Genomic DNA, 11,386 nt, shown 5'->3' on the forward strand with positions numbered 1-11,386 from the left:
CTTCCAGAAAGACCTCAAGGTCCAGATCTACAATGCAGTCATCATCCCTGCTTGCCTCTACAGATGTGAAACATGGGTCACTTACTGTCATTATTACAAGAGCCTGAAAAGGTAACATCAGTGATACCTCCAGAAAATCCTTGGTATCAAATAGGAAGATCAGTGCATGGGTACCAACATCTTTCCTGAAGCCAGCATTACCAGCACTGAGTCAGTGATCCTCAAGCACCAACTTCATTGGACCAGACATTGTGTGCAGACCCTGACTCTCAAATCCCAGAACAAGTACTCTATTCCCAGCTTAGAAGCCTGAGATTTTACAGCAGCCAAAGGAAATGCTACAAGTACACATTGAATGCGTACCTCAAGAAAATGGACACTGACATCAAGAGCTGAGAGGAGCTGGCTGCTAACCAATTCCAATGGCACTGCAACCTCAACCAAGCAGCAACCCACTTTGACATAAAGTGTCTTGCCCTCAAAGCAAAGAAGAGAGAATAAAGGAAGAAAAAGGAGATGAATCCCAGTCTGCAGCCTACTCTCCCCTGTAGAAAGACCTACAACTTTTGTGAGCAGATCTGTGGCTCAAGGACTGGATGCTTAAGTCATTTCAGGACTTATCATTGAGCCATGGTAGAGATAGTCCTTGAATTGAGGGATTCCCAACAATGATCTAATTTTAGTCATCTTTTACTGCAATGGCAATTCAAGCTACAAATATGGTATCTGATGCAATTAGGTAATTGTTGGCTTTGGTGACTGTCTTTTTTCTTGGCTGTCATGGTACATTTTCCTTGACCAATTTGCAGGAGAAAAAATCTGAAAGAGAGACAGAAGAAGAAAATATGAAGAGAAGCAGAAGAAGAACAGTCAACATAAAGGGGAACTGGTTAATATTTTAAATAAAAGTCCCTGTTCTCTTTTCCAAAAAAGAAAATAAAAGGGAAAGTGGTAGACAACTCTTCCACTGACAGTCACTATTCCCTGCTACTCTGTGGGTGTGTTTACACATGTATTAAGGCACTTTTTCTAATGCTCATTAAATTTAGTACCTCCAATGTGAGGTACTAAAGAAATGCACATCAGCTACCTTATTGCTCAGTAATGAATGTGCATTGTTTTTAAGTGATGCTTAATGCACAGTAGCCTATTTTATTATGCTTTAGCTTAATGGCATGGTTTTCTTTTTGATACTTTAATACACCGTAACATGAATGACTGATGCCTCCTGCAACTGGTGGGGCACCATGATGGCAAGCAGCAAGTGGGGACTGCCCCAGCCACCACCGGCGGTGTTGGTGGTGGGCAGTGGGGGTGGCAAGTGGTGGGCGGGGACCGTCTGCAGCCACATCAGCAGCAAAGAGGAGGTGGCGACCACCCACAGAAGCCAAGTGGCAGCTTTGGTGGTGGCCAATCTCAGGGGGGGCACATGCCCCCCTGCATTCCTCCTACACATTGCCTATGCACAGTAGAATAAGCTACTGCTCATTAAAACGCACATGTAGACATTCCCAGTCAGGAGGAGGCTGATTTAAATCTATCCTACTTTATCCTCAGACTGTTAGAAAGCAGTCTAGAATAATGAGATCAAGATTTAGTAGGTTGTCCATATAATCATATACTGGTATTTCCCTTCATTACATTGCTTTTTGTTCTTTTAAATACAGAAAACCCTATTCATCAAATATCACACTGGCACTGTAGTGGTTTTAGTGGGTTTGAATAATGACAGCAACATAAATGAGATTTTCATCCCTTGCAGCTTGACAGAAATGAGTTAGGTAGTATAGAAAACTGTGGGGAGGTACATTTTAATATGTACATACATATGTATATGTGGGTATAATTAGTTTTATTAGCATTCATTTTCAAGTGGTATTTGGTACCAGCTCTCACTGATTTTCAGCTGCCCTTTGTGCCCTTCAAAACTATACCTGCTAGTTAAAGGAAAATATAGGTCAGTTAGTCTTACCTCAATCCTGGGTAAGCTTTTTGAGAGAATTATCCTGGTGCATGTCCACAAGGGGCCAGCGGGGGAGGTTATGCTTGGGGCAACCAACATGGGTTCATTAGAGGGATGTCCTGCCAGACCAACCTGGTGGCCTTCTATGACAAGGACACGAAATCCTTGGGTGCCAGTGTCGTGGTGGACGTAGTCTTTCTGGACTTTAGGAAGATCTTCGACACTGTTTCTTACCCCATTCTCATTAAAAAACTAGGGGACTGTGGCATCTGGATACCTACACAGTCAAATGGGTCACTAGTTGGCTGGAGGGCCGCACCCAGAGAGTGGTGGTGGACAGGTCTTATTCGACCTGGAGGGATGTGGGCAGTGGGGTCCCCCAGGGCTCAGTCCTCAGCCCCGCACTGTTCAACATCTTCATCAGTGACTTGGATGCGGGGGGTAAAACGCACCCTGTTCAAATTCGCAGATGACACTAAGATGTGGGGGTACAAGGACACGCTAGAAGTGAGGAATAGGCTGCAATCAGACCTGGACAGGTTACAGGGGTGGGGGGATGAGAACAGGATGGGTTTCAACACTGACAAGTGCAAGGTGCTGCACCTGGGGAGGAAAAACCAGCACCATACCTACAGGTTGGGGAACTACCTTCTCATCAGTGCAGAGGCAGAAAAGGATCTTGGAATCACTATTGATGCCAAGATGAACATGGGCCGGCAGTGTGGGGAGGCAGTCAGGAAGGCCAACCGCACCTTGTCACATATCCACAGATGCATCTCAAGCAGGTCCAAAGAGGTGATCCTCCCCGTGTATGCGGCACTGGTCAGGCCACAGTTGAAGTACTGCATCCAGTTCTGGGCACCACACTTTAGGAGGGATGTGGATAGCATCAAGAGGGTCCAGAGAAGGCCCACTCGCATGATCAGGGGGCAGCAGGGCAGCCCCTATGAGGACAGGCTATGAGACCTGAACTTGTTCAGCCTCCACAAGAGAAGGCTGAGCGGGGATCTAGTGGCTTGTTACAAACTAGTCGGGGGGACCAGCGGGCACTGGGGAAAGTCCCTGTTCCCCCAAGCACTCCCAGGAGTGACTAGAAACAACGGTCACAAGCTTGCAAAGGGTAGATTTAGGCTAGATATCAGGAGGTGCTACTTCACTGTCAGGGTGGCTAGGATCAGGAACCAACTTCCAAGCGAAGTGGTGCTGGCTCCTACCCTGGGGGTCTTTAAGAGGAGGCTGGACGAACACCTTGCTGGGGTTGTTTGACCCCAGTACTCTTTCCTGCCCATGGCAAGGGGTTGGACTTGATGATCTGCTCAGGTCCCTTCTGACCCTACCAACTATGAAGCTATGAAACTATGAATGCAACTTTTTTACTGGAAAGAAAAAGAAAGTCTTTATGGAAAAGAAGTTTTACGGTATTCTGTAGGAAAGGCCCCAAGTGCTTCCCTGTCACTGCTCTGTACTGCTTATTCATTTGGCTCCTTACTGTTGAATCCCAAAGTATTTTGCTGGATGGGATGCTTGCCTTTGAAACACAATCTGCAGCAAATCGAGTCAAAATCCACATATTTTAATAACCTTGGCAGGCAATTTACCTATATAAACATCCCATCCAACTGAATTAGAGAAGGCTGCCCAAGCATACAGAACAGGCTGTTTCCAAAGGCGTAGCCAGGAAACGTTCCTGGAGTTTTCAGTCTTTCCGAAAGTTGAGAAGGTCTCTGCATTAGTACTTGCTGAGAGTCAGAAGATGTCTAAAGTTAGTTCTGCTAATACTTGGGGCCTGGACACAATGCTATTGCCAGCCTCAGGAGAGGGAGGTTAGTAGACACCTTGTGTTGTGCCTTTGTGTACATTCCTCCTGGACACAATGAGGGAGAGTCAACAAATAGCAGCCATGGCTTGGCACAGCCCTCACCCTGGCTGAAAAGACGGAGCAGGAGGAGGAATTTGCTCAGTTCTTCTAGTTACAAGGCTGAAAGAAAGGTTTTGTGCCTGATATCTGGGATGCCCTTTCGATCAGAGAGGAATGTACCCATTAGGCACTGCACAAAGGAAATTTCAATCCTTTTGGGGAAGCCCAAGCAACAATTACATTTGGAAAGCGACAAAAATGCCTCTTCAAAGCGGGTCATTAAAATGGATCAAGGGAACACAGCTGAGCACAATAGCCCAGCAAGTACATAGGGCAGCGGCTCCTCACAGCATGTTTACAGAAGGTAAAAGAGCAAGGCAACGTCATTGGCAGTTATGTCTGGTTCAATCTCTGCGATCTGTTAATATCCTGAGCTGCTCACTGTTTTCCATTATTCTCTACTAAAGTATACAGGGGTGTAGGCTGTAGCCGTATTAGTCTAAGGACATAGGCAGACAAGGTTCTTTGGGTAAATCTTATATCTTTTATTAGAAAAACTTAAGTAGCTGGAAAAAAAATAGCAAGCTTTCAGGTTTAAAAACCCTTTGTCAAGCTGAGGAAGCATCTGCAGTTGGTGTGTGCTCTTCCTGGATGGAATGAATAGTGAAGAAGCCAGAGATCAGAGGCTGGTCTGCATACAAGACAGGCAGCCAGTGAAGATGTAAATTGAGGAGAGAGAAAAGGTGGATGAATGTAGCAGTTAAATACTGGAAAGGTACCTGGGGAGTCAGATGTCAGGCAGGTTATAATGTGCCATAAATCCATGGGCTATAGTTAGTCCATGATTTTGGCCCAGAACACACTGAGTAGATCCAGACCATACCAAGACAAGACACGCAAAACCTGCCAATACATCTCCACCACCCCCACAATTACTACAGCCCACAACAGAGCCATCAGCATCCCTGTATCTTACAGCTGCACCTCCAGAAATGGAATATATCTCATCCAATCCACCAAATGCCTTGATGGAAAATATGTAGGAGGGACACCCCACCCCCACCCCCTACCCCCTGACTCCTCAATTTACATCTTCACTGACTGCCTCTCTTGCATGCAGACCAGCCCAGGCTCTGGCTTCTTCACTATTCATTCCATCCAGGAAGAGCGCACACCAACTGCAGATGCGTCCTCAGCTTGACGATAGGTTTTTAAACTTGAAAGCTTGATAAAAATTATTTTTCCAGCTACTTAAGTTTGTCTAATAAAAGATATCAGATTCACCCAAAGAACCTTGTCTTACTAAAGTATAGGTACTTTTTCTGTCAAAGGACTTGTGGGATATCCACACTGAGGCATGTTCTTAACTTGATTAGTAGAACAGACAAGAACTATATTTTAACTTAAGTTAGCAGCTTGAATAGAAACCTAACAAGGGGAGGGTGCTTGTAGTAAATGCAAGCTGCTTATCTGTGTTCAGACCCAAGAAATCCAAATTACCCTGTCTTTGTTTCCGCTGCCTTTTTGATCCAAATAAAGAGCATACTCTTCCCACCCCACCACTGCAGACAGCCTGCATGAAATGTGAAGGGGGCAGAACCTGAATGAACCCCGTGGAACAGATCCTCAGATAATGTAAACTGTAGCTGACTTCAGTGACAGTGATTGACTACCATTTACACCGGGCAGCAGTGAAAGATCTGTCCCAAGTAAGGACCTCAGAATGTGGCCCACTCATGTTTATAGGAGCTGAGGATCTTTGCTATATTGCAGGACCAGATTCTGTGTAACTGCAAATGCAACACACACTGTACAAATATATACATTCACAGTAAGGGAATGCTGACTGTAGGCACAGTCTAAATAAATTTACCCACCATAGCCCTTTTGCCGGGCGCTGGTCGGTAGTAACAAGGCCTGGGTCCACATTTCAGGGTATCCAATAAGTTTTCAGTGTGGCTCGAGCCCCCACTCAGAAATCTGGGATCACTGAATTTGGCTCAGGTGTCCTGCATAAACAAAACTCCCTCCTGGTAAGCAGTATATAAACACAAAGGATAGATTTTTTACAGAAAATAAAGGAAAGGGAAACAAAGGAAAACACCAAATGCCATTTAAAACACTATCAACTACAAGGCATAGTTTATAGGTTGCACCCTCTTGGGGAAATTTCCCTTTGCCCAGGCAGTCTGGGACTGGGGGGGCTCACCCAACAGGGTGGGTCTGGGGGCCTGTACCCCTATACCCGCCCACTCAGCAAACAGGCTAGCCAGGAGGCTCACACTGGAGACATCTATGAGCTGCTTCTTGAGTTCATAGCACCTTGGGCAGCTGCTTGTGACCATCAGTACTTCTGCATTGCAGGGGATCCCTTGTTGCTCCCAGGAGCAGCTCTCCTGGGAATGAAAACTGCAAGAGAACTCAAAAAGGGCTAAGCTGGACCTGCACTGAGGCCTGAGCCAAACAGCAAAAGAGCACCAGGCTGTTTTGTGTTGGGCTTGGACTAGGCAAAAAAGAGAACCATGCCTATCTGGCGGTAGCCTGGACATCGAGGCTAGGGACAGGCATTCAAAAAGCCCAAGCCTGAATTGATTCAGTCTTTGAAAGTTAGTCTAAACTGTGTAGACTGAACCGATCTGCAAGTGAATAGACACTCACTTTGTATTCTGGAAATGCAGACAGATGCCTGAAGTGGCTCAGGCTAGAAGTCGGGGGTGGGTGCTAGAGTGAGCCCTCCCTTCCCTTCTGCAGCAGCTGCAAGGCGGGAGGGAAGCTGGGGTGGGAGGCATGGGCAGGACCCAGCAGGCTGCTAAGTATGACTGGGGAGGGGTTTAAACCCCTATCCTATCCTGCAGTCTGTGGGGCCGATGGCGTGGAGGGAGCATGGCCAGGCACTGCCCCAGGCAGCAATTCAACTGAGTCTGCTCCGATGCACTGCCAATTACAGTGCATCACAGCAGCATTGCTGCATGTGTATAGGTGCCTTTAGATGGTATATTCTGGGTATGTTAGCTGTACACTGCTTGGAAACAAAAGGCTAACTATCCCTTCCTTTGAACTGTGACATTCCAGCAAAACAGATCTTTCATTTCACAGAAAGCATATGTGCAACTTTGCTGCTCCAAGGAGCCTCCTACACTGTTTATGTCCAAATACACTACAGTACAGCTGTGAAAAACAAAGGCTCTGTTGACTTCTGGGAGTTAGTAGCATGTTGCAAAAGACACAAGGAGGAAACTGAATCACATTCAGTCTGGGTTCCTCAAACATGAACTTGGCTACATCATTCAATTCTTGATCATGAACAACTTTTAGTTACTCAGAGTCAAAAAGAAGCCTGTACAGTTTTCCCGCATTAATAGAGGTCCTCTTTATACTGATTTCGTACATTGTCACTATTTGGGTCTATCATTCCACTTCACTATAGAGTTTTGTTTGGTGGTCTTCTTCAATGCAAAGTCATTATTTTTATTCACTGGTTCTCCTGGTGTTCATTATATTAGATCTTTTATGCAATGAGTAATTTTCAATGGCATCCAGAAGTTTAAGTACAAGACGACTGAAGAATTTAGTCCAGTTTAATTATCAATAGGTTCCGTATTGGGCTTAACTGTTTCATTATTGAATTTCCCTCTCCTTGTATGTTCATTGGTATTACAGAGTATATCACAAATTGCACAGCTAGTTATGTTTAGACTGGTTTTCCATATTGAGAAGTTATCTCTGATATTATTACTTTTGCTTGTGGAAGTGAATGAGGCATTACAAATATTAACAAATATCTGGAGCTTTCAGCAATTAAGTAGCTACCTGAATATAAAAGAAATCCCAAAGAGGAAGACATGAATTAATACTTGTTGCTAATACAGCTTATAGCTTTATGCTGTGAAATCCTATATGACCGTCTGTACATCTTGTCTAATAACAGGGACCAACTTTTATTACCTGTTGGTAAAGTGCCCAACACATTGGGTCTCCAACAACAGCAGCAGCAACCTTTTCTTTCACTGACTGATGCATGTTACTTATTGGTTCTGATAACAGAATTATGATCAGGGCTAAGCTATTTCCAGAAATCAGTTTCCTAGAAGCTTTACTATTGATTGCTCTTAAACCAAACAGATTGTCAGACTGAGACAACTGCAATCTTCATATTAAATTAGACCTACAGAGTCCAAATGGTCTGTCTGTTCTAGACACTGGTTTGCTCAAGCTGTGCTCAAGCAGGCACCTTGGAGAAGGGAAGCATTTAGAGGCCCAACACAGAGCCATATGTGTTGAATGACTTTCCAAACGCAACATAAAAACACATAGGCAGAAGGAAGAGAGAGAGAGAAAGAGGTGGGTAAAGAGAGTTTTAAAGGTGGGCATTTCTCTGAGTTAACAGGCCAGACAACTCTCACAAGCTACAACCAAACTAAAGAATAAGGAGAGAAGAGTGTTGAGTCTAGAGATGTTAACAAAACCCTTACCTGAAAGACTGGCAGTAGGGGGTTGAGATCATTCTAAGGGCAGTGGTTTAATGATCTGTAACCAACTCTCTAGTCCAACAGTTCCCAATCTGTGGTACGCAGACAACCTGTCAGTGGTACACCTTAAGAAATTTAGCATAATTACTTTATATAACAAATATTTTCTGGTGGTACTTAAGGCTGAACTTAAAAAATTGCTGGTGGTACTTAAGGTTGTATTGTTTTAAATTGGTGCTATACAATTGGTGAGATTTTGGGGACTGCTGCTCTAGTTTGCTTTAAGAGTAAAATGACTGAATTAGAAATTCCTTTGCTAAGCATTTGTCCCTTCCTTACCTGTCATACTGTCCCTGAAAGGCTAACTAGAAACCAGAGCTTCCACAGGTATGTGAACCCTTGGAAATGTTCAAAGCAACTGGGGATTCACGAGGATGGAGACACTGGTTTGGGAGGTGGGGGGCTGAAGCAGCCTGACTGCAGGATAGTACTGCCCAACAAGGTGGTATCAGGAAGCGGGCAAGCTCCTCGGGGGGAATCTAGGGGCCCCAGAGCTAGGAACGATAATCGTTTCCCCCATCCCCTCCAGCCCCAGATTCAGAGGAAAGGTCTGCAAAACACATGCAATCTAGGATTTGAGTCCATGTACAACAGAATGGTGTCCACCCAGAAACAAGGACAAGGCAACATGGTCACAGTGCTGGAAATGGTTTTGTCTAGATTAGATGCTAATGACAACTTTTATACCAATTTACAGAAAACCTATACTAAAAGATGTTTTCAGCAGTGGTTCTGTTTTCTGATATAGACCAGATCTAAGAATTTGCATTAAAAACCCTGTCCTCCATACCTCTGCAAACTCTGAACTGCTGCAGGAAGCCAGCAGGTGAGGTTTTAGCTACATTGCATACATCTAAACTAGTGTGAGCTACAACAACTAACAGAGGAACTAATATTAAGGATTTCTTAGGGTGAGATCTTTTACTGGACCAATTATATAATCAGGATAAAGTTAGACAGTCTTTCAAATGTAAGACATTTTTCCTTGGGTCTCTTACATTGGAAAGTTCATCAAACTTTACCCCGACTGCATAGTCAGCCCAATACAAGATATCACCCTAAGAAAACCTTGCCTCTTGCATAATTTCTGGACCAACACAGCTACAACACCACTGTTACACTATTGCAATAACGTTAAGCAATCTCTTGTCCTCTTCATAATGAAGCCTAAATTTACATTGTAACTTGTAATGTATTCGGCCTTCTTTTTATGAGGGCTGGACTAGAGCTCTGCAGGTCCCTTTCAGCCCTACTTCTCTATGGTTCTATGAATGAGGTATGGTTTTCTTTAACTGGGCTGGTGTTTTGGGAGGGAGGGGGATTTTTTTTCTTCTGCATTTGTTTGGGGGTTTTACTTGGGTGGGGTTGGGTGGGGAACTGTTTGTTTTCAGTGGTGGCAAATGACAGAACAAGGAGCAGTTTCAAGTTTCAAGTTGCAGCAAGGGAAGTTTAGGTTGGATATTAGCACAAACTTTCTCACTAGGCGGGTGGTGAAGCACTGGAACAGGTTACCTAGACAGCAGGTGAAATCTCCCTCCTTGGAGGTTTTAAAGACCTGGCTGGGATCATCTAGCTGGGGATGGTCCTGCTTTGAGCAGGTGGTTGGGGGGATTAGATGAGCTCCTGAGGTCTCTTCCAACCCTAATTTTCTATAATTCTATGACATAGTTACAAAGACTGCAGCCTTCTCCACCCTAAAAAAAACCACCAAATTTTTTGCCTTCTGTTGTTTCAAGAGTTGAGAATATGCTGGTGAAATGCAGGGACACCAGGGGCGGAGGAGTGGTGGTACAGCACTTGCCCCCCTTTGATTCCTGCACCATCCAAAGTGTTTTACTGCCTGGCTGTCACAGTGCTGAGAGGTCACTTGACTTCATGGATCATGATAATCTACTTCAGTGGTTCCCAGTCTGTGGTATGCATACCACCAGTGGTACACAGACCTATCAGTAGTACCTATTAACAGATTTATTATAAGGACTTCATATGACAAAAATTTGCTGGTGGTACTTAAGGTTGTATCATTTTAAATTGGTGGTTTGCAATCTGTCTGAGTTTCGAAACTGCTGATCTCCCTGATCCCTTCTAAATGCCTCTTCCCCCAGGTGTTAACCTCACTCTCTGCTTTGTAATCGTCCTGGGGCTGCACAAATGAAGTTCAAAACTTTGTTCTGCCGTACAAGCTCCTCTCTGGCAGCCCCACAGCCAGTTTGGAAGTCTGGCTGCAAACAGGCAAGGTTATTTTGAGTAGATGTGATATCCTGTATTAGATCAACCGAGTAGCTGGAAAAAAATCTTTTTAATTTCCAGCTATTTCCTTTTTCACAGACAGCCTCCTTTCTACCTTGACTTACTACTACTGCAGAGTCTCCTTACTCACCTTTGGCTCCCCCCCTTGCTTTTTTTTCCTCCTCCCTTCCCTGCTCTACCTTTCGTTTTCCTGATTTCCACCTATTTACATTCTCACTGACGTCCTGTCACACTTTTAGCTTCTTTCACTTCTTGGAGTCTCAGAGCAGCAGATATGCTCCATGCCTGAAGAAGAGTGATTGTGCCCAAGAACTTGCTAAGAACTTTTTCCCATCTACTTACTCACTTGGTCTAATAAAAGATGTCTCCTCTCCCCCCAAAACCTGCTTCCTGTGTCCTTAGACCAACACGGCTACAACCAACAACGCGGCAACTACAAACAGGAGCCGGGGGCGCCGGCCGCCGGGCCTGAGGCAGCCCCTGGGGCTCAGCCCCGACGTCGCAGAGCAGGGAACGGCCCGTCCCCGACGTCGCAGAGCAAGGAACGAGGCGGTCCCGACGTCACAGAGCCGGGAACGGCGGGTGCCGACGTCACAGAGCCGGGAAGCAGCCGGTGCCGGGACGCTCCGACGTGTCACCCGTGCCCCGGCCCCGGCCCCGGCCTCGCGGGCGCTCCTGTCTGCTCTCCCGGGGGAGCCCAGAGCGGCCCCTCGCCACGTGCGCCCCCTCCAGGGCCCGGGCGCGGGCCCGCCCCGCGGGGAGCCGGGGGGCTGCGCCTCCCGCGGC

The 11,386-nt window shown here is 45.6% G+C and overlaps 1 long non-coding RNA gene across 1 annotated transcript; it reads right to left on the reverse strand.

Moving 5' to 3' along the window:
• Positions 1-682: 682 nt before the first annotated feature.
• On the reverse strand, positions 683-11,081 carry LOC149872653 (uncharacterized). The gene is made up of 4 exons (XR_016440190.1): positions 10,947-11,081; positions 8,294-8,415; positions 5,699-5,851; positions 683-819 (listed from the first exon to the last, which is right to left on the reverse strand). It is a non-coding gene; the product is annotated as an uncharacterized LOC149872653 (long non-coding RNA).
• Positions 11,082-11,386: the final 305 nt, after the last annotated feature.

The sequence above is a fragment of the Crocodylus siamensis genome, chromosome 1, assembly GCF_052110815.1.
Source record: "Crocodylus siamensis isolate JL-2025a chromosome 1, ASM5211081v1, whole genome shotgun sequence".
In the NCBI taxonomy this organism is placed as follows: domain Eukaryota; kingdom Metazoa; phylum Chordata; order Crocodylia; family Crocodylidae; genus Crocodylus; species Crocodylus siamensis.